Source organism: Delphinus delphis, chromosome 17 (genome assembly GCF_949987515.2).
Source record: "Delphinus delphis chromosome 17, mDelDel1.2, whole genome shotgun sequence".
NCBI lineage: Eukaryota > Metazoa > Chordata > Mammalia > Artiodactyla > Delphinidae > Delphinus > Delphinus delphis.
This window is the reverse complement of record NC_082699.1, coordinates 78201247-78225523: the sequence shown is the minus strand read 5'-3', so window position 1 is coordinate 78225523 and position 24277 is coordinate 78201247. Positions and strand designations below refer to the sequence as shown.

Sequence of the window (24277 nt, the reverse complement as noted above, 5' to 3'; positions counted from 1 at the left end):
TCAAGAAGGTTCATGGATTCAGAACACCCTAGGTTCTTTTATGAAGGGCAGCTAGGCTGGATATAAAGTCCTTGGTTCACACTTTCTTTTATTAAGTTTTTTTATTGTTTGTCTTTTGTTTTGTTTTTGGCCATGCCATGCTCCGTGTGGGATCCTACTTCCCAGACCAGGGATTAAACCCGTGTCCCCTGCATTGGGAGCACAGAGTGTTAACCACTGGACTGCCAGGGAAGCCGCTAAGTATTTTTTTAATGCTGCTCAATTGTTGCCTTGCTTTGTTTTTGAAAAGTCTGATGAGAAAAAAAAAATTTTTTTTTTTTGCCTTTGTAAGTTATTTGATCTTTTTGTCTGGAGACCTTGGAAATTTTTTCTTTATCTTTGAAATATAACAATTTTACTAAGAAATGTCTCAGACTTGATCATTCTGTGTTAATTTTCCCAGGTACCCACTGAGTCTTTTGAATATGTAGATTTAAGTCTTTTGTTGTTATTGTTTCTGGAAAGTTCTCTAGGTTGTAATTTTTTTCTTCCAGTTTTATTGAGACATAATTGGACATACAACACTGGATAAGTCTAAGGTGTACAGCATAATGATTTGACTTACATAGATCATGAAATGATGACCACAGTAAGTTCAGTGAGCATTCACCATGGCATTAGATACAAAAGAAAAGAAAAAGAAATTTTTTTCCTTGTGATGAGAACTCAGGATTCACTCTCTTAACAAGTTTCATATATAACACGCAGCAGTGTTCATTCTATTAATCATGGTGTACATTACATCCCTAGTACTTCTTTATCTTATGACTGAAAGTTTATACCTTTTGACCACCTCCATCTAATTCCCCCTCCCCCAACCCCTACCTCTGGTAGCCACAAATCTGGTCTCTCTTTCTATGAGTTTGTTTGTTTTGAAGTATAATTGACCTGCAACACTGTGTTAGTTCCTGGTGCACAACATAATGATTCTATATTTCTATACATTTCAAAATGATCACCATGATAAGTCTAGTTACCATCTGTCGCCACACAAAAATATTACATTATTATTGACTATATTCCCAACACTGTATGTTTCATCCCTGTGATTTATTTATCTTGTAACTGGACGTTTGTATCTCTTTATCTCCCTCACCTATTTCTCTCTTGGTTATAGTTTTAAATAGTAGTTCTACTACTATAGTTTTAAATAGTAGTTTGTTGTTTTTCTTCTTCAGAGACTCCAGTAATTCAAATGCTAGTCTTTCCTTGCCTGTCTTCCATTTCTCCTACTTTCTCTGTGACCCTTTTTACGTCTCTTAAATTCATCTTTATTCTCTTGGTGGTCTTTCTACTTTTCCTCAATGCCCCTTTCTAGTTTTCATTTGAGTCTTCTCTCTCTTGAGCACCTTGAATTCTTTTTTTCACTTCTGAATTCAATCAACTCTCTTTTCCTTTCTTATTAGAGGCTTTTTTTTTTTGGTCCTTTTTGCATTTATAATTCAAGGTGGTTTTTCATATCTTTAAAGGCTTGCTTGAGTATATTGGCCTGCATGTGGGGTGCTGTCTTACACTTTTATCTGAATCATGGTTGTTTTTCAGGGGAGGAATTTTCTCATTGGATGTGTGCTTTTTTTTTTTTTTGCGGTACGCGGGCCTCTCACTGTTATGGCCTCTCCCGTTGGGGAGCACAGGCTCCGGACGCGCAGGCTCAGCGGCCCTGGCTCACGGGCCCAGCAGCTCCACGGCATGTGGGATCTTCCCAGACTGGGGCACGAACCCATGTCCACTGCATCAGCAGGCGGACTCTCAACCACTGAGCCACCAGGGAAGCCCTGGATGTGTGCTTTTGTTTTCCAGGGGTTTTTGCAGTAACTCTATGGGTCTATTAATTTTTCTCCTGTTTATATGCAACACTATTAGACTGTTTTGTAGAATTTCAAGTTCAATGGCACCCTCTTCTGTCAGTATACCAAAGTCCAGGTAACTTAGCAGATTTTTAGTTTTGGTGGTAGGTGAAAGGATTATGTATCCTCCAGTATGGGGTGTCCTTTTTCTCTTGTAGGACCTTAAATTTTTCCTTTTTGTGCCATTACCTTTCACCAACCAATTTCAAAGGGTACTTCTTTCTTTTTTGCCCTTTTTTTCTCCCCAAAGCTGTGTGTGTTGAATGCCGCCCTTCAAATGAACATTCTTTTCAGTCCCTTTCTTGTGGTCAGTGCTCTGGTTTAGCTGGTGTCTTTCTTCTTTATTGTTTCATATTTTCAGACTTAAGATGGACTTTGTCTTCCTGAAGGTGATTTAGATCAATTCTGAGCCCTGTTGCCAGGTCCTGTCTCCTCCCCTCTCCATAGTTTCTCTCATCCTCCTTTTATCTGCCACAGAGCCTCATGGTGGAACAGGGGTGGGGTGGGAGTGTGAGAGACTGCAGGCCGGGGCTGGCAGAGCTCTCTTCTGCTTATACTGTGTTGAAGTCTGGGTGTTCTCTGAGGTCGCATTGTGTGGTTTAATTTTCTCTTCTTCCTGCTGTGTTGTTTTTCAAGGAAATTCTGAGAGGTGGGGGGGGGGGGGTACCCAGGCAGCCACCGTTGTCCTCAGCTGCCCAGGTCTATAGTTCAGTTTTATCTGTATTGGAATTTATACCTTATTTCCTCAGTTCTAAGAAGCACATTTTTCACACATCAAGTGGGAGCACATTTTACATTGATGGTGCCTTACACCTGGAATGATGTAGGGTTCTCAGTCCCCCGGGGGCACTCTCATCCTGAGACCGCTTCAAGTTTAAAAGTCTCTGTTGGAGGGTGTTTGGTGGGGGGCACAAGGGTGGTGCGATTCAGACCCCAAAGTGGGTTTTGTGGTTTGGATTCTCAGGAGCGCCATCCTCCTTCCCCACAGTGTGCTCAGTGAGCACCGGTTTTCTCGCTGTTCTTTCTGCAAGCCAGGGGTTTTATTTCCTTTTGTTTTGCTTTATCACATTGACACTGTACACACAGCCCTTGGGGTCCAACCTTTTTGGTGGGGCCCCTATTAGACTCCCATCTTGGATACCTTTTCTTTCTTAGTAGTGCGTGAGATAATGGTGGTGTGTCCTAAAATATAAACAGAATGGTGTGATATGAGCCCTTCCAGTATTCTTTCGTTATCTGGCTTTTTCCCTCAACATCTTGTGCTTAAGCCTCCTCCCGATATGTTCCATATAGCTGGAGTTCATTCATTTTGGTGGCTGTGTAGGATCCCATCCTATGAACACCAGGTACCCTTCTTACTATGGATGGACATTTGGGTTTAGGTCTGTGGCTAACGCTGCTGTGAGTTTGGTCATACATGTGCTCTGAGGCACATCTGCATTCAATTTCCATAGTGTAGGCGTGGCACCAACACTAACATATGATGCAAAATGTTTCTAAAGTACTTAAACCACCTGAAGAGTTCCTGTTGCTCTACCTCTTCACGAACACTTAACATCAACTTTCTAGTCAACCATCAAAATTTTAGCCAATCTTGTGGGTAGTATTAATCATATTTCCATGTTAATTTTCACTTTGCTGATTAAATAAGGAGGTTGTACATCTTTTCATGCCCTTTTTGGCCATTGGAACGGCGTCTTTGGTGATGCCTGTTCAGGTATCCTGCACATTTTTCTGTTGGGTCGTCCCTCTTTTTCTTATCGATTTCTAGGAATTCTTTATGTACAGTAATCTGGATACAAGGTCTCAGCTGATTCTATGTTAAATATCTTCTTCCACTTTGCAGCTTTCCTTTCGCTCCCTTACTAGGTCCTTTGATGAAAAGGAGTTCCAAGTTCCATCATTCATTCTCAGACATTACCTTATAAATATCCTAGAGTTTGCCTATCTCATTCAGCCCTCCAACCACCCACATCATGGAGGTGCTAATCGGGCTCCAGTTTCTTCTAAACGTCCAGCATCCTTTCTCGAGTTCCCCACCCTGTTCCTGCAGCTCTGGGTGCTTGCTCCCTGCAGTCAAGTGTTGTGTGCTGAGGGACTTCCCTGGTGGCGCAGTGGTTAAGAAGTCGCCTGCCAATGCAGGAGACATGGGTTCGAGCCCTGGTCCGGGAAGATCCCACATGCTGCAGAGCAACTAAGCCCACATGCCACAACTACTGAGCCCACGAGCCACAACTAGAGAAAGACCGCACGCAGCAACAAAGACCCAATGCAACCAGAGATAAATATAAAATGATAAATACATTTTTTTTAAAAAAAGAGCTGTGTGCTGGGGAGCTGCCTTTGGGCTCTCCCTGCTCGGCACTGCTCTGCTTGTCTGTGCCTAGGCCAACAGCCAAGGTTCTCATTCCTACAACTTATATATTAATTCACCTCCCTTGATCCAGAAAGGCCTCCCCCTCCTCCTTCCGCAAGACTGTCTTGGCCATTCTTGGCCCTTTGCATTTCTACATAACTTTTAGAATCGTTGCCCAGCTTCCTCGTTTTCTCTTTTTCCTCTTTCACCCTCGGGCAACTGCTTTTACTGCCCTGGCCCTCAAAGCTGGACTAGGAATAATCCTGGCTTTGTCACACTCGTCCATCACGGCTCTATGCATGGCCTGCTTTAATTTAGTTCTTTACTTAGAGCAAGGATTCTCCTCAGTAATCGAATGCACACTTGTGAAGCTGTCACCCGTACAAAAGCCAGGGCCCTAGTTATGAACTACATCTAAGGACAGGGCTGCCCACCGTCACTGCTTCCATCCCCCTGGCTCATCCACCCTCATTTTTTTGCTTTCTTTTTATATAGTGAGATTGCATCTAAACATATTCTTAAAAACATTTTATTTGTAGTTTCAATAATTTTATATAAAGAGTATCATGCTGCCTGTAGTCTTTGGAGACCTTTTTCCACCACCCTGATATTAATGTAGATTCTTCAATCTTGATTGTCTATTCTAATCCAAATCTAGTAACACCCGTTTTCCTTCCTTTAGTATTGCATTGTATGTCTCTTTCCATTTTTTTAAATAGGCTTTTCTTTTTTTGGAGCTGTTTTAGGTTTGCAGAAAAATTAAGCAGAAAGTGCAAAGTTCCATGTACTTCCCTCCCCTGCCAGGCTCCTTTCTTGGTAACATCTTGCCTTAGTGTGGTATGTTTGCTACAATTGATGAGCCAATATTGATATATTATTATTAACTAAAGTCTATAGTTTACATTACAGTTTGCTCTTGGGGGTGTACATGCTAGGGATTTGGACACATGTACAGTGAGTGACAAGCATTCACTATTACAGCATCATACAGGTTAGTTTCACTGCCCCCCAACCCCCTGTGCGCTGCCTATTCATCCCTCCCTCCCACTAAACCCCTGGCAACCACTGACCTTTTGACTGTCTACATGGTTTTCCCTTTTTCAGAATGTCACAGAGCTGGAATCATACCATACGTAGCCTTTTCAGGTTGGCTTCTGTCACTTTCTGACATGCTTTCAGGTTCCTCTGTGTCTTCATGGCAACCACTCTCACTCCTAGGAACTCTTTCTCTGTCTTATTTCTTTTTGGGGGGAGGGGTGGTGGGGTGAAATGATCACCACAGTAAGTTTAGTTAACAGTCATCATCATTCACAGTTACAGATATTTTGTCCTTGTGCTGAGCTATTCTCTTAGCAAGTTGCAAATATACCACACAGCGTTAACAGCTACGGTCGCGGTGCGCACGTTACGTCCCCGGGACTTAACTTATTTTATACCTGGAAGTCTGTATCTTTTGACCCTCTTCAGCATTTCGCTTACCTCTGCCTGCTCACCTCTAGCAACCACCAGCATGTTCTCCGTAGATATGAGCTGAGTCTTTGTTTGTTTGCTTTGGGTTTTGTTTTCATTTTGGATTCCACATGTAAGCAAGATCATGTGGTATTTATCTTCCTCTGTCTGACCTATTCCACTAAACCTAATGCCCTCAAGGTCCATCGATGTTGTCTCAAACGGCACGATTTCCTTCTTTCTTATGGCTGGATAATATTTCATTATATATATATGCTACATCTTCTTTATGCATTCGTGTGCTGATGGGCAATGAGGTTGTTTCCATATCGTGGCAATTGTAAATAATGCTGCTATGAATGTGGGGGTGCATGCATCTTTTCAAGTTAGTGTTTTCGCATTTTTCAGATAAATTCCCAGAAGAGGGATTGCTGGATCACGTGGTGGTTCACTTTTTAGTATTTTGATGAATCTTCATACCGTTCTCCATGCTGGCTGCACCAATTTACATTCCCGCCAACAGTGTACAAGGGTTCCCTTTTCTCCACATCCTTCTCAACACTTGTTAGTTCTTGTCGTTTTGACAATAGGTGTGAGATGATGCCTCATTGTGGTTTTGACTTGCACTTTCCTCATGGTGAGTGATGTTGAGCATCTTTTCACATACCTGTTGGCCACCTGTGTGTCTTCCTTAGAAGAATGTCTATTCAGATCCTCTGCCCATTTCTGAATCGGATTGTGTGGGGAGTTTTTGTTTGTTTGTTTTTGCTATTGAGTTGTGTGTGCTTCAAGTATTTTGAATATTAACCCCTTTTCATAAATATGATGTGCAAATCTTCTCTCCTATTCACTCGGTCGCCTTTTCATTTTGTAGATGGTTTCCTTTGCTGTGCAGAAGCGTTTTAGTTTGATGTTGTCTCGCTTTGTTGATTTTTGCTTTTGCTGCCTTTGCTTTCGGCGTCAGATCCAAAAGAATGATTGCCAAGACTGACGTCAAGGAGCTACCGCCTAGGTTTTCTTCTAGGAGTTTTATGGTTTCAGGTCTTATATTCAAGTCTTGAATCCATTTCGAGTTAATTTTTGTGTGTGCTGTAAGATAGAGGTCCAGTTGCATTCTTTCGTACGTGGCTGCCCGGTTTTCCCAGCACCATTTGTTGAAGAGACTGTCCTTTCCCCATTGCATGTTCTTGGCTCCTTTGTTGTAAATCAATTGACCAGGTCTGCGTGGGCTTATTCCTGGGCTGGGAACACTTTCCTGACTTGGCTCCCGGAGCCCACCCTCACCTGGCTCCTCCGCCACAAGCCCAGCCGCTCCTGCACAGCCTCCTGGCTGCTTCCTCCTGTGCCCCTGGCTTCTTAACGCAGGGGCCACAGGGCTGAGCCTCAGGCCCCATCTTCACTTACACTCCCTGCCCTGGTGGCCACTTCCGGCCCCCTGGTTTAAATATCACCTAAGCCCAGGCGCCTCCCGAATGTTCGCCCTGGCCGGATGCACGGGGATGTCTAACGGGCATCCACTTGCCACGTCCAGGCCACCCCCTGACCCTGCCCTGCACCTGTTCGTCTTGCCAGCTCCTGTGTCAGACGTGGCGATTCATCCTCCAGCTTCAGGCCAAAGCTCTCGGTGTCGCCTTGGCTCTCTTCTCCACCCCTCAGCCCATCCCCTGGGAAGCCCTGCGGTCCACCTGCCTCCATCTCCCCCAGCCGCCGACACCACCACCCTAGTTAAGACATAACGAGCTCTCACTGCGCGTCCTGGCCCGTTTCCGGCCCCTCCGTCCCAGCAGCCAGAGTGGCCCTTTAAAACTAGGTCGGATCATGTCTCTTCTCCACTCCAAACATTCCAGTGGCCCCCATGTCAAAACCTTTACGGCACCCAACAAGTCGTGACGCTGCCCCACGACCTCACTGTCCTCCTGCCCTCCGCTGCTCAGGCCACGCCGCCCACACTGGCCCTGAACACACCACGCAGGCCACCATCTCAGAGCTGCAGCCTCTCCCATTGCTCTCAGGTCTCCGCAGGCACCCCCCTTCTTAGCGGAGGCCTCCCGACTGCCCTGCTTACAGTCGAGGACACCCAGATGCGTCCTCCTGCCGTGCCCCCTCCTGCCGTGCCCCCTCCCGCCCTGCTTTACGCACGTGGGGCAGTGTCTGACGCACCATTGTTTGCTGCCCAAGTCAAACCCTAGGGGGGTCACGCCCAGGATTCTTACTGGTTCTGTCTCTGCCCAGTACCCTGGGACGTTGCCTGACCATGACGGTGCCCAGTACAGAGGTGCCAACTGAATGATAGACACCCACAGGGAGTAGAATAGAAGCCTTGGCCCTCTGTGCACCCTCGCTCCTGGGGAGCCGTCTCACCTAAGCCCCTCGAGGCAGCTTTGCCCTCGAGAGGTGAAGTGACTTGGCCAAGGTCACCCAGCCAGCACGGGGCAGAGCAGGGATTTGAGTCCAGGCCCTTCTCACTGCAAAGATGCCACTTCTAGGTGGGTGGTGACCTCACTCTGGAATCTCCCAGAGTCCTCTGAGCCCACTCAGCCAGGGTCAGATGGGACTGGTGTGGCCTCCCCAGTGCTCAAGGGCAGCCCCCCTGGGGTGTCTCTGAAAGCTGGGGGTTGCAGCTCATCAAACCCCCCAACTATGCCCTCCCCGCCCACACCCCATCATTCCAGGGTCTCTCCTGCCCCTCCAGCCCCTTCCACCCAGCACTCAGGCCCAAAGACACCTAGCAAAGAAAACAAGAGGGCCGTCATGGTCACTGACACTGGAGAGCCCCGGTGCCCCCTGCCTCCCCCAGTCTTGCAGGGCCATGCTTCCCCCCAACCAGGCAGAAAGGCCATGGGACTAGGCAGGCCTGACCTGCACCATCTCCCCGTTACGAGGCAGGGCCCTGATCAGAGCACATCCTGTCTCCAGTCCTCAGTTTCCTCACGTGCAAAATGGGCACAAGGACACTGAAAAGCTCTGCACACACCAGTGATGGCCCCTAAGTTGACCCAGGTTGGTGCCAGGGGAGCTGGACCCCAGGAAACCCAGGCTTAGGAGGAAGCAGCCACGGCAGGCTTCCAGGAGGAAGTGACTGTAGGGCGAGCCCTAAAGGCTGAGCGGGAATAGGCCAGGTGAGGAGGCCAGAGGCAGGAGAGGAGGCTTCCTCTGAGCCACACAGAATGTCTGTGCATTGCTGAGCTAGAGCCCATAGGACGGCAGGGATGCCTGCCCAGCCACCATTCGGCCCCGCAGGCAGACGCCCTCCGGGTTCCCTTGCACAGGGCGCCGGACCCTGGCACGTTTTCGCTCTGATGCGCTGGACCGTTGTCAGCCTCCCCCCACCCCCTCCTGACCAGTGTGGACTGGCCCCTGTGGGAGGGTCGTGGCCCGGGCCGGCGGACTTGCCTTCCTCTGCACTGCGGCGTATCTGGAGAAATCCATTAAGCGAGCCTTTAAACGCCACGGGGCGACCTCTTTTCATTTGTTGGTATTATGATGAGCTTCACACAAGCTGTCAGCTTTAACAGCTCTCCTCAAGACACTCACTGAAAAAAACTGTCACTTCTCTCATATTGCTTCTGAATTCGAATGTGCACCAAGTTCCTTTTTTATTCAAATCAACCATGCAAAATGCATGCATCTTCCCTAATAAGCTGTTAAAGAGTTCTCCTTCCAGAAACAGGAGGGTTAGGAGAAAGCTATGATGAACTGCCTGGTCCATCAGCTTCCCTCCGCCGCCCCATGAGGTCCAGCCTCCCCTTCTCCCCCTTACCACCCCCCCACTGCCCTCCACCCCTAAGTCAGGTCAGACCCCGCCTGTGCTCAGAACCCTCCCTGCTTCCTCCCCCTTTAACTCTGAGAAGGGCCCAACCCTTCCAGTGGCCCACTGGTCCTTCCTCATCTGGGTGCCTGTCTCCTCCAGGACCTCAGTTCCTGCCACAAGCCCCTACCATCCATGCACCCTCTGCTCCAGCCTCAGCATCTTCCTGCCGTTTCTCAAACCCAGCACACTCCTGCCTCAGGACCTTTGCAGCTGCTGCGCCCTCTTCCTGGGGTGCTCTTCCCCCAGTAGCCTCACCTCCTGTGGTCTCTCAACCATCTTCTCTAAAACAGCAGCCCTCCTCCCTCCCTGCTGTGTTCTCCCCCAGCCCATCCCAGCTACAGCTGTCATCTGTGCCCCATATAATGGGGGCTCCGGGGAGCAGGGACATATGTCTGTCTCACACAGGGCTCCCCCAGAGAACAGGATGGCTGTCACCTCGCGGGGAGCACCAGGGGGCCTTCTGCTCAGGCTCAGCTGTGTCAAGATGCTCCAGCAGCCTCAGCCCTCCCCCCTCCCACCTCGCAGGTCCTGGCTTTTCTCTGGGCGGGTCCTCCCGGAAGAGAAGGGCGAGGCCCCAGCAACCACAGGACAGACTCCCATCCTGGGCATGTCTATTGGCTCTAATTGGCCCAGCTTAGTTCACAGGCCCACCCCTGAAACAACTGCCTTGGCCAGGGGCATGTGGGGCTCTGACTGACCAGGTCTATCTCCCACACCTTCCCTGGAGCTGGGATGGGACTGGGCCCCTTGCCCAGAGGACAACGGCAATGTGGATGCCACCCCAAGGGGCCCGAGAGCACAGCAGGCCAATTGGCAGTGATGTCCGCCAGCCATCAAGGACAGCGACGAGGTCAGCAGCCGCTCCCGGGCCTCAGAGGGCAGCACCGCCCAGGCGCGTCACTGTGGCCCCAGGTCTGACGCTAGGTGGATGTGGTGGTACCGACAAGGGGGACGGGGGCCGAAGAGGAATCTGGGCACTCACTACCAAGAGGCCCACTGTCTTGTGGGTGCCCCCGGCAGCATGAGGGTGGCACGGGACACCTGTGGCAGCCACGCAAGTCTCAAGGCAGAGTCAGACCAGTCCCGGGCCTCTGAGGTTCCTGACGTCCTGCTAAGCTGTGCCGGCCCCTGGAAGCAACAGGTGAGGGTCTGGCAGGGCTTCCTGCCAGGCAAGGAGCAAGCGTGGACGGCTCTGCCTTGGGACTCTCCCTTTCCTTTGCATCTCTGATGAACAAAACCCCTTCTTTTAGAGACGTTTCCTGCTTTGGTTGGTTCTCAGCAAGGTCCTGCTCCAGGCAATGTCCACCCTGCCCCACAAAGGACTTCTCATTCCTCTTGTTTCATCCATTATGGGCTGAATCTCTTTAACTCTAATGGGACATCTCATTTCTCTTCATTTCAAAGATACTCCCTTCATCCACTTATAGGTATAATCCAACATATTTTCCTTCTTGCCCTGGCTGCCAGGAAGCTCACATAAAATTAATGTTCAGTCATCTCTCACTGTGGCACGGGGGTGCTTCTTTTTGTTTCTCACTTCCTGATTAGTCCTCTTTTCGACTTAAAGCTTTAAGTTTAATTTAAAGCTCTTTTATTTAAAACACTGTTCGTAGTCCTGGGTTTTGGCAGTCGACAAGGAACAAATAAGCAGTTAATAATGATACGCTGTTTGGGGCCTGGATCTGAGATCTAAGATCTCCTCCTAACCCCACTGTGAGCACTCTGAGCTGGTCTCTCCATCTCATGGTCTTGGTTTCTTCTTCTGTGCGATGGGGTTGGTCCCTCCCCAGGTGTTGTGCGGGTCAGGCGCCGCAGAGGACTGGGTAGCCTCTATGCTAGGGTGACCCTATGCAAGTGACCAACACTTGGGGCCTCAGTTAAGGGTTAGATCATGACCCCAGCCCAAACGTCTTCTGTTCGATTTGCCCAGTTGGGGTGCCGTGGTCTCAGGCCCAAGGACCTCCTGATTCCTCGGACCCATGGGGGTTGTGACTTCCCAGGGGTTGAGCAGGGATTCCTGAGCAGGAAGGGACAGACGGGAAGGTTGGTGCTCTGCCCCGGTCTGGAGTCCCCACGGCCCTGCTCGGACCTGCCTCCTTCCCTGGCCCCTGGCCTCAGCCTCGGTCCCCCTCCCACTCTGTGCTCCCCACAGCTCTTGGTCGAAAAGAGGAGAGAAAGGACTAACGGCTTATGTATTATTTGGCCCACACTTGCTAAGCGTCCTGTGTGTCCTGCTCTCGTTATTTAATGAATACGGATGGCGTTTGCCATGTCACAGACCGTGCTCAGTCACCAGAGAGCCATGCCTGCACTCAGGAGCTCAGCCCCATGGAAATGCAGGTGGGGTCAAGTGACAGCCCGGTGATGCATGACACACCCTGGAGTGTGCCCTGAAGGAGAGGCACAGCCTCTGCAAAGGATGACCTTGGGGGGCGCCCCCTGCATGTGGCTCCCTGAGGACCCGGCCTCTGAGGACAGACCTGAATGATGGTTAGAGCTCGCTGGGTGGGGAAAGGAGGGCAGAGAGCCTTCCAGGCAGGGGTACCCCAAAGAGGAAGGGACAGGAAGGAGGTGACCCCACGGCTCAGCCCCAGAGCAGTGGGGAGCCACAGGGGGCTCCGTGCCGCGGAAATGACAGTATCCGGTCGGCACTGGGGCGACGTACAAAGATGAGAAGACAGAGCCGCCTCCTGCAGCTCACGTCAGATGGGGGGACACCAGGAGGGAAGGAAAGGGCCACGCTCCATCTCCTCATCCCCCCGGGACAACAGCGGTCCGTGTCCCGTGGCACTGGTGCACAGGAAGTCCTAGCCCTGTGTGAACCCCGCAGGCTCCCTGCACCCCTGCAGCCCGCCCTCCCTCACCTTCAGAGTCGCTCTGCGCCAGGCATCCCTGGGGCGAGGCTGAAGGAGAGCACGACTTCACCCCAGGAGGAAGGGAGGGGCGTCCTGCATGGCCAGGCTCGGACCCGAGCGCCTCCGTCTTCTGTCGGTCAAGGAGCTGCATGGATTTCAGGCAACAAGAGTCCCTGTGCATTGCCCGGGGTCCTGGGCTGGGGATGGCCTTAGGCTTTAGGGCCCCACAAGTGATGCTATTCACCCCGAGAGTCAGCAAGGGAGTCCCAAGAATGCCCAAATCAGCCAAACGCCATCTTTCCAGAAGCCCTGCTGTGGTGCAGGGACACAGCGACCGTGAGAGGAGATGCCCAACGTGCCCCAGGACCAGAAGCTTCCGAGAGTCATCACAGAGCAGACGAAATGCCAGTGTGCCCGGAGTCGCCTTCTCCTGCAACCGGCATCACTCTGGATGAGACCAATGACCCGGAAAACGCAGCCTCTTTTTAGCGGCATGGCTTGGGGGCAAGATGACAGGCCAGCTGACATTTGAGTCGGCCCCACTGGGGACTTTCACAGAGGGCATTTCATCCCTTCACATCTGGATTTGCGAATCTGATCAGAGCTGTGCCTGGTCCAAGCTGACAGCCTCGCTCTGGGGGCACTTACACGTCCAGGTGACACCACCAGGCACGGGGTGGCTAGGCAGGGAGACGGGCCACCGAGCTATTCCCGGGCCCTCCGCCCGTGCACTGCCTGCAGGGCCCGGGGCAGCCCAGAGCCCATGGCTCGACACCACTGTGCAGGTCTGGAGCCCGCGGCCTAGCCGCACTTTGCTTCTGCGGCCCCTGGCCAGGCTGTGTGACCCGGACGGGGCACGGGCAGCACGGTCCCTGACCCGCACCCCGTCCCGCCGTGCTCCGGGTCCAGCTCTTTCTTGAGTCCACGCAACCATGCGGCCGGTGGACCTGGTTTCCCCGCATCCTCGGGAGCTGCAGGTGGACCCTCCTCCGGGCCCCCGTGACACACACCCCCACTGTCCTCCTCCCGTGCCGGGACCCCTCTGCATTCTCAGCTCCACTTTTAAACGGCAGTGTCCATCGAGGCTCTGCTGGGGCCCCCTCCACCCTGCAACTGGGGAAACCACCTGTCCCCGGTGTCCCCTAGCTCTCTCTCTGCAGCCCTGTCCCCTCAGCCCCAGCCCTGGAAAGCCAGCTGTGGGCACCTCACACTGACCATGTGCCAAAGCTGTCTCGAGCTTCCCCCTGGACCCGCCCCTCCCAGGAGGCCCCCTCCAGTCTCCGGCTCCGCCACCGGGCGCACACCATCCCACGCCCCGACATCTCTGTTGAAGGAGGCCGGGAACGAGCTGCCCCCGGGAGGCCCCAGTGCTGCCGGGCCCTGAGTGCAGACGGGAACCACAAGGCACCTTTCCACCTGCGACGGCTGGGCACCCTCCCCAAGGGCGAGGCTGGCTGGGGACCCCTCTGCGCTGCCGCAGCACGTCGCTGGAGGCGCTGAAGAGCCTGCTGCCCGCCACCGGGCACTGGCAGGACTTCGCCCACCTGGAGCTGCAGGGAGCCTGGGACTCTTCGCCACCACCCACACCGACCCGCAGGGCATGGGCCTCCTCGCCAGGTAGGGGCGGGGTGGGGCCAGGGGAAGGGGACTGCCCGGGTCACCCCTGCCCAGAAGGCTAGGCTGTGGACTTCCGTACCTCCAGGGCCTGCCTGCGAGCACAGCCCCACGGACTCACGCGTGCGCACGCAGGGCACGGAAAGCACGGGCGCCCCGCCCCCGTCTCACGCGCACACGCTGGAAGCCTAGGATGCAGGCGTCTTCCCCCGGCCCCTTCCGCGGCCTGAGGCCTCCTAGGGGACAAGGGCCAAATCTGCTCCCCTGTCCATCCCATGCTCAGCCCGGGCCTGGCAGCCAGTGGGCGGCCAGTGGGTGCAAAGGGAGCAGGAAACGGTCGAAGAGAGATGTGCCCACCCACGCTCAGCAACACCTCTGGCCGCCTGGCCCCTGGGTTGGGGTGTGTGGGGAGGGGGACACGGGGCTGTGTCCGCAAGCCCAAGCCCTGCCCCTGCCCTTCGCCTGTGCCCAGGGCCATGGTGCAGAGCCGCTGCAAGCAAGTCGCGGCGCTGATCACCCAGCTGCTACCCAGCCTGCAGAGCCAGGAGCAGCGGGGGAGGAAGGCAGCCATCGTCCTCCTCACGGGGACCTGCGTGCGGCGAGGGGAGCCCCTCAGAGACAGCCTGAGCCCCTCGTCCGGCTGCCTCAGCCGCCGCCAGAACCACACCAGGACCTCACCTACCCGACAAACCCCTCACACCCCTCCTTCCCGCTTCCAGCTCCTTGGGGCCCGCGGTCGGGGGCTTCTGGCTGGGTCCGCACCTCCCAGCGCCCCCTCAGCCTGCAGCCTGGGGGGACTGTCTTTCCACGCACCCTGCTCCCTGACGACTCGAGGTCCCACCCCTGGGACCGTGAAGCCAAAAGGGCAGTGAAAGAGTAGAAGGAGACCCCAATCAAAGCCTGTGCTTCTCCCACCCCACCCCGCTCGAGGAAGGTCTGGGCCTCCCTCCACGGGGCTTTGTCCCCAAGGGCCCCACGAGCCAGGCTGCTGATGTACGCTGCTCCCAGCCTCATTGTGTGACCTCAGACAAGGACCTTTCCCCCTCTGGGCCTCAGTCTCCCCAGCTATACATTGAAGAATCGAACCAGCTTGGAGGTGGGTTTCAAATACCCATTAACCAAGATACCCGGAAGGAGCAGGTCAGCGCCCCTCTCCAAACCGCCTGCCAGGCCCTGGTCCTACAGCCCTGCTCCCAGACACAGATGAAGGCCCCTAGGAGAGGATGCCAGGACTGACCCGCCTGCCCCGGGGGCCACCCAGTTCCTCTACAGCCCTGCCCTGCTGGAGGTGCTCCCCAAACAGGCCGCCCTGACCATGCTGGCCCAAAGCCTCAGGGACCCCAGCCCTGAGGTCTGCGTGCGGAGCCTGTAGGTCCTGGGAAACATCCTCTTCCACCCAGAGAAGGTAAGAGGGTGAGGGGAGCCGTGGCTGGAGCAACCCCCAGAGCGGCCAGGTGTGCGGGGTGCAGACAAGGTCCCCTGGGTTGGAATCCCGGCTCTAGGGACACAAAATCACCTTTCTGGGGCTCGGTTTCCTCACTTGCAGAATGGCGCTGGTGACGGCCTCTTGGCGGGGCCGCGGGAGGGGTGCAGCGTCTACTCCCGAAGGACGCTGCCTCCACCACACCCGGGAATAGGCGGACGCTCCTGCAGACCTCCAAGCACCTAGGAGGAGCCCCCCAGGTGGCACCCCAAGGCTGGCCCGCAGACAGGAGCCTCCCCTGAGAATCGTATGGGCGGGTACCCCCGGTCATTGCAGACTCAGCCTCACTCCCTCCCGATTGCCCCCATCACCGTGCAACCCACATCCCATAATGAATGAACAGCTGGAACATCACCAAAGAAGCAGAAGGAAAGGCCCGCAATGCTGCCTTAGGGGGTCTGGCCGTTCCACCTACAGCCCCCCAGCTCATCCACCTACCTGCCCACTCATCCATTCATAAAGTCAGCCATTCATCCCTCCATCCCTCCATCCATCCATCCATCCACCCACTCATCCATCCACTCATCCACTTGTTCCTTGGGTCCTTCGTTTATGAGTCATTCTTTTATTATTTCTTTCATTCATTCATTTCACTCAATCAGTTATTCACGTTTGCTTTGTCACTCATTCATTCATTCTGTCAGTGGTCAGCCATCCAGACACCTGTCCCCAGGTGTTCTCCCAGACAGGCAATCAGTAGGAAGTGTCCATGTGCTTCCTCTCTACCCCGCACTGAGTGTGGACCTGCAGGAACAGAGAAGACAGAGCAGAGGGGGCTACCAGACCAGGACGGCCAGGGCTAGGGAGGGCGGATGGTTCCAGAGGGGGCGTGCAGCCACAGCAGGGCTGGGGGAGACAACACACCCTGAGCCCCTCGGCCAAGGAGACCTGCTTCTGTGGGGACACGTTGAACGGGGCAGGGATGGAGTGGGCCCCAGGGCTGAGGGAGGGGCTGCAGTCGCTGCCCTGGACGCCAGAGAGGCCCCCTCCGCTGGGGCCCATGAGAACAAATGGCCCCGCAGGACTGTCCACTTCTGTCTACCGTCAAACACAAATCGCACTAACTGGGTGCCGGTGTGTGCACTGGGAGACCGGAGAGTAGCTACACGCAAAAGACACAAACCGGCCGCTTACACACGGTAGAAGTGCATTTCTCTCCCGCCGCTGTGGCTGTCCTGCTCTGCACTCCCCAGGGGAGCAGGCTCCTCGTTTGCTGTGCTCCATTCTGGGTGCTGCCCTCCTCTGCAGGGCCTGGGCGGCCACCACCACGCCCACTCCAGCCAGCAGGCACACCCTGCCCCTTGAGGCGTGACCTGCAAGTTGATCACTCACTCCTGCTCCAGTGGTCACGCGAGGAGGCCAGGGAAGTCCACCCCTGCCACAAAGGGGTCCTCTTACCAGGGAACAAGGGGCCAGCTCGGCAGGCGGAAGGAGGGCCCCCTCCACCAATCCCACTGCTCCCCTCGGGGGAGGGGATCCAGACAACTAGGTTAAAAGCTACTCGACAGTCACGGGACAATCACATGGAAAATCTGCGTGCTGCTTTCAGGACCGGCCCCCAGCCATGTTCGTCCTTGTTAGAAATTCTATTTTGCTTTTAGAAGATGCTACCAATGTCATGCCTACATATTAATGAAATAATTCAACTGAAAACGCTGCAAATGTGGCCATCGAAGGAAGGCAGACACGCTCCAGTTAGCATGCCTCCCACCCACAGCCGACCTGAAACCATTCCCGTTCAGGTCACCTGTGACCTCCCCACAGTGGACCCGTCAGCACACGTGACTGGGTGACCTTCCGTCCGCTTGGCCCCAGGACCCCTCCCTCACTTGGTTTTCCTCCCACGTCGAAGGTGGTGTCTTGTCATCTTCACCGGTTCTTCCTCCTGTTCTTGGACCCCTTCCCGCCGTTCTCCTTGGTCTACACTTGCTCCCTTGGTGGTATCCTCCAATCTTTATGTACCGCCTATAGGCCAATTGCTCCCAAACCTGTATCCCAAACGCGGACCTGAACTCCAGCCTCGACCCTCAAACTGCTTGGATTCTAGCAGCATCTCAAACTCAACCTGTGCACAACGGACCCCTCACGCTAAACAGGCTCCTCCTGCAGCCCCCATCTCAGGTGATGGGGGCTCCACCCGTCCAGTTGCTCCAGCCCCAAACAGTAAGGTCGTTCAGCCAATCAACAAACCCCACAAACACCCAGGCGTGCTCCTGCCTCAGGGCCTTTGCACTTGCTGCTCCTTCTGCTGGAAAGCTCTTCCAGCACCTCTTTGTAAGAATTTGCTCAGCTGTCACCTTCTCAGTAACAAATGCTCTGATCCTACTTAAAATTAAAACTTTAGGGACTTCCCTGGTGGTCCACTGGTTAAGAATCCGCTTTTCAATACGATCTCTGGTCGGGGATCTAAGATCCCACATGCTGTGCAGCACAGCCAAAAAATAAATAAACAAACAAACAAATACATAATTAATTAAATAATTTTTTAAAAATCTTCGTAACCACCACCTCTGCTGGTACCTCCACCCCAGTCGGTCCCACCCCTGCCCTACTGTATCATACCACTCGTCATTGACTGACACACGCCATGTTGTGTGTTTAACTTTGGGTCCTTCCCGTTAGAATCCATTCTGCCCGTCCAGTCCACTGCCAGACCTGGGTCCCAGCACCCTGGCTGCACCCAGTTGGTGCTCAGAAAGTGTTTGTCACTGAAATGAATTTAATACTGTAAAACTGAACACAGCTGAGGAAGCCAATGAAGTTGCCTAAAACTTGCTTAAAGGTGGTAAAATCAGCCTAGTTTGCACAAGTCATCGATAAGGGGCTTGATGGCGGGAAACATCCATTTGCTGACATGTCCCTTTCTGACATGTCCATCCAGACAATTCATGAGCACCCTGCACACAAGAGGAGCAGAAAGAATTGGCTGAAAATGAACTTAGCTTTTTCTTTTGAAGTAACGTAAACATGGGAAATGGTCATTGCAACATAGAAGCCACCACTGGTGCACCCAGCTCCCCAGGATGTGAGTCGCCAGCGACCTCAGTGTGTGCCCACCTGACCAAATTTGTCTCCTCCAGCCCCCCAGGCCCTCTCTGACCCATGGGGAGGCCAGGAATGGGGGTAAAGGCAGGGTGGGACGGAGGAAGGGAAGGGTGGTCTCCAGGACTTGGTGGGGGCCCTCTGGCCAGCACGGAGCCGGACAGGAAGGACCTGGGAGCCAACTAGCCCGGGGCTAATGCTCCCCTAACCCCAGGAGGACCCCCAGTGGCTCAGAGAGGAGAAGCCTGTCCGCAGTCTGTCCACAGCTCCCAGAGGACAGACCAGGGCTCGGAGCTCATTTCCCTCATGGGCAGAGCCAGGGCGGGATCCAGCAGGGTGCAGGGAACTGCAGGTGCCCAGGCCTGGATGGGGGTCTGGGAAGGGCAGAGTCTGTGTTGGCTCTGGGTCTACCCGGCAGGGCTGGGGTGCGGGGTGTGTGCAGAGGCAGGGGTCCCACTGCCCACTGTCCCCACCTCCCCGAGGGACGCCTGCTCCGTGGACTGCTGCCGCCCATCCTCGACGGGCTTCTTCCACAGCAGCGAGCCGGTGGTGGTGCGCGTCATGGGCACCGTGACGGACGTGCTGCACCGCCTGGGCGCACACAGCACAAAGGCCCAGAGCCTTGGCATCGCCATCAACGCCCACTCCTTCTCCAACGACGTGAGTGTGCCCAGGGAGGGGCGAGTGCCCCCATCTCGTGCCCTTCCTGTGCCTCCCCCGCTCCCTTCCTCGAAGGCGGGGAGGACCCCAGGCCACGGTCCAGCTGGGGCAGGGAGGTGGAGGTCCAGGGCAGCTCCCTGGGTGTGCACCGGCGCAGGTGGACCAGCCGGGAGGCCACCAGGTGGCGCTCGCCCCTCTCCATGGGGCTGAACTAGCGCCGACCTCCAGTCTCTCCAACCCCACCTGTCTTCACCTTCCTGACCTGTCAGCACGTTTGCAATGGCAGATTTTCCTTCACTGGGAAATTAGAGGGATAAGCCCCGCCCCCCCAGCTGCATTCATGACACTCGGGTTGTCAGGATGTGATTGTGAGCATGAGAGAGAAACGATTTCAGGTCCCTGAGGATGGCCTGTGACCCTCCCCAGGAGCCCTGTCCCTGAGAGCCCTGAGTCCAGGTGAAAGGGTCCCGCTGAGGGGACTGAGCCCCGTCCCCACCACGGAGCGGAGGGTCAGGAGCCCCAGGCAGGTCTGGCTCTGGCCCTGAGCCTCTGCCTTGCAGGAGCGGGATGGAGTCCAGGCAGCGGCCATGGCACTGTTCGGGGAGCTGGTGGCGTCAATGACAGGCAGAAAGCTAAGTGGCCTGAGAACCCAGGTGCACCAGAGCATGGTGGCCCTGCTCCTGCACCTGAAGGACAGCTGCCGGGCTGTCGTCACAGTCAGTGCCTCCCGATGGGCCTTCGCCTTGGCGGGGCTGGGGACCCACGGGTAGCAGGGGGCAGGGGACTGGGGGTCTGTAGATGGCAGGGGGTGCTCCCTGGGGCAACAGGTTTGGCCCCCTCCTTGGTTTCCCTGCCCCTCCCCATGTGCACACACGTGCACTCACACACACGTGCAAACACGTGGCCGTGCCGTCTGTGGTCAGGATGCTGTCTGTCCTGCTCACTGCTGTGTCCCCAGCGCCTGGCCTGCAGTCGGGGCTCAGGTTGTTCGTTGAACTTGCTGAGATATGGGCTGAGCCCTACTGTGTGCCAGCCCGTGCCCCACGCCAGGCCACTAAGACGCAGCTTGGCCTTCCTGGAGCTCCCAGAGGCCAGGGAGATGGACAATAGCGGCCAGTGTCCCAGCCAATAGGGGCTGAGCGGGGCCTGGTGCCACGGCCAGGGAGGTGGGCGGGCTGAGCGCAGCCTCACAGGCAGCGGGAAGGAGCCCAGGAGGGGCCGCGCCCACGCTGCGGCTTCCTCAGACCCTACCCCAGCCCGGGCCCTCCCCTGCGGTCCCCCCAGCAGGCCAAGCTCGCCTTCCACCGCGGTGCGGCTGCGGCACGCCCTCTCCTGCATGCTGGCCTGGGGGGCGAGCCTCGGCGCCAGCCACTTCCTCTGGAGCTGCCTGGTTCAGGGCCGCAGCGGGGGATGGGAGGGGAGGGGGGCCAGGAGCCGGGCTCCCCGGGGCTGGGGCTCCGGTCCATGCTCTGCGGGCCCAGCCCTCTGGCCCCAGCGAGTGACAGGCGTGCTACCCAGATGAGCCGCAGCCAGGAGGGGCTCAGCACCCCCTTGGCACAGGCCCTCGGCTGCCTGCACAGCCGCCGTCGGCACATCGAGACCTGGGCAGCGCTCTTCGTGGGTGAGCGGGGCCGGGCTCGCGGACCCCCGGGCCTGCCCCGCCTGAGCGCCCTGAGCTCACCCGCCCGCCCGGCGCCTGCCTCGCCACTGCAGCTGGAGCTCGAGGGCCACTGGCAAGAGGAAAGGCGGCGAGGGGGCGAGGCCTCAGAGGGTCAGGAGCGGGTCCGAGCCCCTTCCACCGGCCAGCGTGCTCCTGGCTGTCACACAGGTTATACCATCTGCCACCACCCCCAGGCCGTGTCCCAGATGGTCACGCGGGGCTGAGAGGGGGTGGGGAAGGGGAGCACCCAGGCCCGGAAGGCCCAGGAGGTGGGGTCTGGGTGCCAACCTGCCCCCCGCACCCCAGGTGGGAACGAGGGCGCTGCCCTGTCAGGGCGGGGCTGTGGGCAGACGGACCGCAGGGGGCACCTCTGACTTCTCCCTCCTCTCCTGGAGCTTTTGAGGATCTTAAGAATGACCCAGAGCCCAGCATCCAAGAACCTGCCACCAGGCAGTCCTCCTTCCTTCAGCAGGTGGCAGCCGGAGCGCGCTGACGTCCAGCCGTCCTCCCTCACCTTCCTGCTCACCCACCCCCAGCCCCGGGCCCACCGTGTCAGGCAGCCCTGCTCTGTCCACACAGCGCTTGGCTGCATAACATTTTTCCATTTGAAGGAAAGATCTAGATTCAACAAAGATGTGTCACACCTGTACGCTGCCTGCCCACCATTCCGTGGGTCCCCAGGGGAACCAGGCAAGCCCCAGGGGACACTGACAGGCCTGGGTGAGGCCGGGGAGACCGTGTCCCCCAGAGACAAACTGGGAAGTCTGTGCAGCGCCCTGCAAATGACAACCCCTCCCCTCATGGAGATCAGGTGGGCTCCCCTTGGCCAGAGCCCAAGCCATGGCCTGCCAGTGTCCTGGGCGCTGGGAGGGCACTCCCAGGGCGGCCTTGGGCCTCGGGGCTCACTGCTGAGTGCAGCCATTCACCGAGGCACTCCAACGGCATTCAGCTTGTCTCTGGTTTAGAGCTCCGTAGTCACGGGCAGTGCTGACGGTGGGCAAGAGGCCCCGTGGCTGGTCTCCCTCAGCTCCTGCGACTCAAGGTCTCTCTCCACCCCCATCTCTAGCCTCCTGAATCCAGTCAGGGCTGGCACCCGGGGTTGGCAGCGGAACCAGCCTGGCCCAGAGGCAGACCTTCCTGGTGGGCCTGGCCCATCCTGGATGAGCTGTGTGGCCTTAGGCGAGGGTCTCAGCTCTCTGAGTCTCAGCTGTCCCATCTGTAAAATAGGTAGTAAGACCTTCCTCCAAGACCCCTTGGAGGGCCGAGTCTAGAAAGGGTCCCCCGACTCCCAGGGAGCCCCTGGAGACCCACCTGACCTTCAGGAGGTCCTTCCCCCCCCCCAGTCTTGGTCTTTCCACTTGTGCAATGGGCAGGTGGGCCCTTTCCCTGCCTGTGAGACCCTCCCTCGCCGGAGTCCTCCCTAGGGCCTCCCCCCAGGGTGTCTCTCTCGGGACCCCAGCCGGCCGCCCTCCAACAGGAGGTCCAGCCCAGCCCAGCCTGCCCCCTGCTTTCCCCCACCACCACCCCCCGTGCCCTTCCTGACCCTCCCCACTCCGCCCAGACAGAGCTTCCACCTGGAGCGCCTTGGCCACATCCCCAGCCTCGACACCTCCACAAGCCCCATCCCTCGAGGCCCTGCCAAACAAGGCCCCCTGCCCCTCGTCAGCCCCTCCTGAGGCCGGGCACCCCCCTAGCCGGCTCACCACCCCCCTTAGACTGTGAGCCCCTCGGGGCAGGGATGGGGCTGCACACGGCTGGCACCCAGGAGACCCCAAAACCTGGATGGTGGGTTGAAAAAATACAGCAACTTCATGGACACGCCCCAGATTCACTTGTGTTCTTGGGTGCGTTTGGGGAAAGGAGGAAATAACTCTTGGTAGAGCTGGCGGCCCCTCTCCACCTGGAAGCCCCGTCTCCCCGTCTGTGCATCTCTGAACAGGGCACCTGAGGAGGAGCTCTGGGTGGGTTTGCCTTTTCACGACTCTCCATCTTGTCCACGGACCTCCGCGGGTGCCCCCCCATCTCTCCTCCGCTGCAACCCCCTGCCTGGGGGGGAGGGGTGCACTCCTTCAGGACCAAGAGGCCTGAGGGGGAGGGTCCCCTCGGTCCAGCTGGTGGGTAGGAGTGCCATCTCTCCTGAAACGGGGGGACTTCCCTGGTTTCACCCAGCACTTGCCCCCTGGCCACCTCCGGGCAGTGGGCAGGCAGGCCTCCCGCACATCCCTCCACCCGGCCACAGTTCACCCTCCCTCTGGGAAGTCTGGTTTAGTAAAAGCTTAGAGCTGGGTGGGCCTGGACCCAACAGGTTCCTGGAGCCAATGGTGACCGGGCAAGCCCCCAGGGGAACTGAGACAGGAGAAGTCTGAAGTGGTGGGAGCCCAGTCCTGGCCAGCAGGGCGGGGAGCTCTAGACCCGGGCTCACGGGAGGTGCCCCATTAACCGTACCAGCAGCAACAGTTCACCGCCAGGCCGGCCAAGGCAGACCAGGGGCGGGGAGACAGGGCCTGTGACCTGGTGGGTGGGCCACCCTCCCACCTGGGGAAGGTGCAGCCCACCCGACCCAGGGAGGGGCCGGCCCCCAGCCCTGCGAGAGCTGAGAGCTGCACATGGGGAGGCTGGGAGCAGGGCAACCCATGCCCCCAGGCAGACCCTGCCCCTCCCACACACACTCTGACCTATCACGGCAGGCCCAGTCGGCCACCATCACCCGCTCCCTGCTCTGGGCCTCTAAGGACACCTGGTGGGGGCAGCGCAGCCATCCCACTGGACACAAGCCCTGAGGAATTACCAAATGACCCACCCTGTCCTGCACAGGAGCAATGCCAGTGACCCGGCCTTGAAACAGCACCATGGCAACTGGGCAGAGCCCGCTCAGGCCACAGCCCTTGCTCTGGTCTATCTGGGATGGCCCCTGCCCCTAAGCCAGGGAGCGCAAGGACCCGCCGTGGACGCCAGGGGGCGCCCCAGCACAGCCGGCCAGAGGGGCTGCCGGCCCCGTCCTGTTCAGGGGCCTTCCCGGGGCCCCGCCTGCCCACTCGAGGCCGCCTGGCCCCCACCAAACACACACAGCCACAGGGTCCGGTTTTATTGCCTTCGAGTGTCCAGAACATCTGACCGCCCCAGACCAAATAATTTAAGGTGCCTCACCTCAGGGTGAGGGGCTGCAGAGGAGGAGCCGGGCCCAGTGGGTAAAAACTACACCAGCCCCCAAACCAACGGGCCAAAGAGGAGAGCCGCCCAGGGGCAGGGGCAGGGCACTGGCAGGAGAGCCAGGGACACAGGGTGAGGGGGAGATTAGGGGGAATTAAGCCTCAGAGGAACAGAAGGAGCCGAGGGTGCAGACAGAGACACACGGGGCACGGAGGACGAGACAGACGCGGGCATGTAGACAAAAGGAAGGATGGGCCAGACAGTGGTGCGAGCACACACACACACCTGCACGCGCGTGCGGACAGAGACGC

General features: G+C 56.5%; 1 pseudogene; it reads left to right on the top strand.

The window, feature by feature from the left end:
• The window catches only part of LOC132440354 (maestro heat-like repeat family member 5), a 39696-nt pseudogene extending 18216 nt beyond the window's left edge, over positions 1–21480 (top strand).
• The last annotated feature ends 2797 nt before the right edge of the window (positions 21481–24277 follow it).